The following is a 4,963-nucleotide window of genomic DNA, read 5'->3' on the forward strand; positions in this document are numbered from 1 at the left end:
ATTTGAATGATTCCACCAAAGATATATATTATATATCGAGAGAACTCTATGTCCAGAAATGCTCACAGCTGCTTACAACAGTTGAACTTCTAAGTCTACAGAGAAATGCTAAGAATCCTGCTTACAAATGTTTCTCTGCTTTCTTGCTTAGATCGATAGTGTCTTAGTTGCTACTTCTTGGTTTATATATCACCAAGATTACAAAGTAATAAGACAAGTTAATAAAACAAAAACTATCTAATCTATTACAATGCTACTTCATTACTCTATTCCAGCATCTTTGAATATCTTCATAATAGCATGGAAATGGTAATGCTTCTTTGTTCTCGAAAACCCAGTTGAATAGGCTACCACATTCCATTTACATCCACTCGACGCATGTGACTGTGTTGTCACTGTCAACTGATATTTGAATTCTTTATCCGTCGGGTTCATGATCATCCATCGAGTCATTGATCATCCGTCGGGTTGTCAATTTGATCATCCGTCGACTTCATTGTAGGTTATCCGTCGGGTAGCAAACTGGCACTTGACTTTATTTCATTTATGCAGAATTACAAGACATCATCTATGTACAATTAATCAACCTATTCTGCATATCTAATTAAAGTCAACATGACTTGAATACTACTTACAGAATCTATACAATGGTGAATGCAGAAATGTGCTACAGACTTATTGTTACATAAGCTACTCACTCGATGGATAATAAGTCATCATCCGTCGGGACTATAATGAGTCATCCGTCGGGACTATAAATCTTATCCGTCGAGTGCTACATTATTTGACTAAGTAAAATCTACCAAGGTGTTTTGTTCATAAAATCATCTAGTACACAACATATACATAACATACTTCAACCTCGAGAAGCACATTAAGAGGCATCTCATCCCTCTTGGACATATTACCAACACGCTGGCACCGATCACACTTCAAAACAAACTGATGTGCATCCTAAACAATGTAGGCCAGAAGAATCCCGCTTGAAGAATACAAGCTTTTGTCTTCTCTCCACTATATTGGCCTCCATAAATAGTCGAATGACAGTCTCACAAGATCCCCCCGTTTCGCTATACGAAATACATCTCCTGATGATTTGGTCAGCTCCTTGCCTAAACAAAAATGGCTCATCCCACATGTACAAATTCACCTCATAAAGAAACTTCTTCCTTTGAGAAGAAGATAAATATGGAGGCATAATATTGCTCGCAAGGTAGTTCATAATGTCTGCAAACCACGGTTCTTTCTCATCAGGAACAGACTCATTAATCAATGTCTTATCCTGTGAAGTTGCACTTGGATCTTCTAAATGAGAGAGATGATCAGCGACTTGATTCTCAGTACCCTTTCTGTCCTTGATCTCTAACTCAAATTACTGAAGTAAAAGAACCCATCAAATCAATCTAGGCTTTGAATCCTTCTTCGAGACGAGATAGCGAATTACAACGTAATCAGTAAAATTGTCTCCTTCGTCCCAAGCAAATAAGATCGAAACTTCTTAAAACCTTAGAAAATAGCTAAAAGCTCTTTTTCAGTAGTAGTATAGTTCAGTTGAGCACCATTTAGGGTCTTACTAGCATAATAGACCACATGAAATATGTTGTTCTTTCTCTGCCCAAGAACTGTTCCAACTGCATAGTCACTTGCATCGCACATTATTTCAAAAGGTTCATCCCAATTAGGTGTAGTTATGACCAGTGTCGTGATCAAGCTCTTCTTTAAGCTCTCAAAAACATTTAGGCACTCGTCATCAAACTTGAACGGGATATCTTTCTCTAGAAGATTGCACAAGGTTTTAGAGATTTTAGAGAAGTCATTGATGAAACGCCTATTAAAACCCGCATGCCCAAGAAAGCTGCGGACTCCCTTAACGGAAACTGGTGGAGGAAGGTTTTCAATCGCCCCCACCTTTGATTTGTCCACCTCAAGATCTTTACTAGAGACCTCGTGACCAAGAATAATGCCCTGTCGCACCATAACGTGACATTTTTTCCAGTTGAGAACCAGATTGGTCTCAACACACCTTTTAAGAACTGTGCCGGGATTTTGCAAGCACTCATCAAATGAATCATCAAACATAAAGAAGTCGTCCATGAACACCTCCACATTTTGACCAATCATGTCAGAGAAGATAGCCATCATGCAACTCTGAAATGTGGCTGGTGCTCCACATAAACCAAAAGAAACTCTTCTAAAGGAAAAAGTACTAAATAGACAAGTGAAAGTAGTCTTTTCCTGATCTTCTAAAGCAATGCAAATCTAATTATAGCGCGAATAGCCATCCAGAAGATAGTAGTAGTCGTGCCCAGCCAATCTATCCAGCATTTGATCTATAAAAGGCAGAGGAAAGTGATCCTTTCTCGTGGCTTTGTTCAGCTTCCTGTAATCCATGCAAACTCTCCACCCCGTGACTGTTTGAGTAGGAATGAGCTCATTCTTCTCATTAGCTATAACTGTGATACCTCCTTTCTTCGACACACACTGAACTGAACTCACCCAAGAACTGTCAGAAATGGGATAGATGATCCATACATCCAGCCACTTGAGAATTTCCTTCTTCACCACTTCTTTCATGACTAGATTAAGCCGTCTCTGTTGCTCAACAGTAGGCTTGCTACCTTCGTCTAGCAGAATTTTATGCATGCAGTAAGAAGGGTTTATTCCCTTAATATCTGCTACAGTCCATCCAATTATCGATTTGAACTCTCTCAGAATCCTTAAGAGTTTTTCCTCATCACTACCTGAAAGGTCAGACGCAATAATCATAGGCAAAGTAGATGCATCACCTAAAAAAGCATACCTTAAGTGTTCAGGCAATGGTTTAAGCTCAAGTGTAGGAGCTTCCTAAATAGATGGCTTGATGCGCTTTGGAGATTTGTTCAGCTCCTCCATTCCCAGAGATTCAAAATGAATATCCATTTTCCGCTTCTAGGGATAAGCATTCAGATATTGCAACTACTCATCACCTTCGTCATCTTCACTATCTGACTTTCCCAACAAGGCTTTTTCTAAGGCATTAGACCATAGCAATTGATAAAGTTTTGTAGTAACCACCGAATCAACCAACTCCACCTTTAAGCACTCCTCATTTTCCGTAGGGAATTTCATGGCATTGAACACATTAAAAGTTACATCCTGATCCAGTACTCTCATGGTGAGCACACCCTTCGGCACATCTATCAAGGTTCAGACAGTAGCCAAGAAAGGTCTTCCCAAGATTATGGGAATTTTCTTATCCTCCTCAAAATCAAGAATTACAAAATCGGCAGGAAAGATGAGTTTATCCATCTTGACCAAGACATCCTCCACAATGCCTCGTGGATATGTAATAGAACGGTCGGCCAACTGCAAGGTCATATAAGTTGGCTTTGGATCAGGTAAGTCCAACTTCTTGAAGACAGACAAAGGCATCAAGTTGATGCTTGCTCCTAAGTCACATAAACACTTGTCGAACGACAAGTTTCCGATAGTACATGGAATAGTGAAGCTTCCAGGATCTTTAAGCTTTGGAGGCAACTTCTATTGCAGCACATCACTGCATTCCTCCATGAGAGCAACATTCTCTAAGTCATCAAGCTTCACCTTCCGAGAGAGAATACCTTTCATAAATTTCGCATAACTAGGAATCTGTTCAAGAGCTTCAGCGAAAGGTATGTTGATATGAAGTTTCTTGAACCCTCCAGAAACTTCTCAAACTGCTTATCCAGCTTTTTCTTCTGCAGTCTCTTAGGAAAGGGAGGTGGAGGATAGATCTACTTCTCCCCTGTATTACCCTCAGGAGGAGCGTGTTCAACAATATTCTTCCTTGGTTCCACTTCATCTTCCTTCTGCACTTCCTCTTCAGCCACAGCTTCTTCATCCGGAACTTGAGAGTGTTCGGGATTTGTAACCTTCCCAGACCTCAATGTAATTGCCTTTACCTCCTCCTTAGCTTTTCTCTTGCCTAGTACTTCAGTGTCACTAGGGAATGTACCAGGTTGACGATTTAGCAGGGCATTGGCACTATGTTCAATTTGACTTTCCAAGGTCTTGATAGAAACCGCTTGGCTCTTGCACATGAGCCTCAACTCCTCCAATTCAGATTTTTCATTAGACTGTTACAGCTGGAGTTGTTGCCTTGGTGCATACTGCTGATAAGGTTATTGAACCGTATTATGAGAATGCTCCAACTAAAGTTAGGATGATTGCGATTGTTAGGATGATAGGTGGCTGGCACGGGTTGCTGCAACCTCTGAAAGTTGCTCACAAACTGAGCTAATTCACTAGAAATAGCACACTGCTCCATCTCATGGGCACCAGTACAAAGCTCACAGACACTAGTGATCTGATTAACTCCATAATTAGCCAAAGAATTCACCTTCATTGTCAAAGCTTTAAGCCGAGCAGCTATAACAGTAGCTGCATCTAACTCCAGAATTCTTGCTACCTTGCCCTGAGATAGTCTCTGAGTAGGATTCTGGTATTCATGAGCAGCCATCAGTTCAACCAATTCATAAGCTTCATCATAACTTTTAGCCCACAAAGCTCCTCTTGATGTTGCATTAGGCATGGGTCTAGAAGTAGCACCCAATCCATTATAGAAACAGTTAATGATCATCCATTCAGGCATCCCATGGTGAGGGCACTTCCTAAGCATCTCCTTATAACGATCCCGAGCCTCACATAAAGATCCTCAAGATTGCTGAGCAAATTAAGTAAGTGTGTTTCTGATCACAGCAGTCTTCCCCATAGGAAAGAATTTAGTTAAGAATTTTTGAGCAAGATCCTCCCATTTGGTGATAGACCCTGGTGGTAGAGAATGTAACCAGCACTTCGCTTTATCCCGCAGAGAGAATGGGAAAAGCCTCAACTTAATAGCATCTTCAGAAACTCCATTAAACTTGAAAGTGTCGCAGATCTCGATGAAATCTCCGATGTGCATGTTAGGGTCCTCTGTCGGAGAACCCCCAAACTGAACTGAGTT

General features: G+C 40.6%; 1 non-coding gene across 1 annotated transcript; it reads left to right on the top strand.

Moving 5' to 3' along the window:
• The first annotated feature begins 4,607 nt into the window (after window positions 1-4,607).
• LOC141687717 (small nucleolar RNA R71) lies at window positions 4,608-4,714 on the top strand. Its single transcript, XR_012561203.1, has one exon. It is a non-coding gene; the product is annotated as a small nucleolar RNA R71 (small nucleolar RNA).
• Window positions 4,715-4,963: the final 249 nt, after the last annotated feature.

This window comes from Apium graveolens, chromosome 9 (genome assembly GCF_009905375.1).
Source record: "Apium graveolens cultivar Ventura chromosome 9, ASM990537v1, whole genome shotgun sequence".
Taxonomy (NCBI): Eukaryota; Viridiplantae; Streptophyta; class Magnoliopsida; order Apiales; family Apiaceae; genus Apium; species Apium graveolens.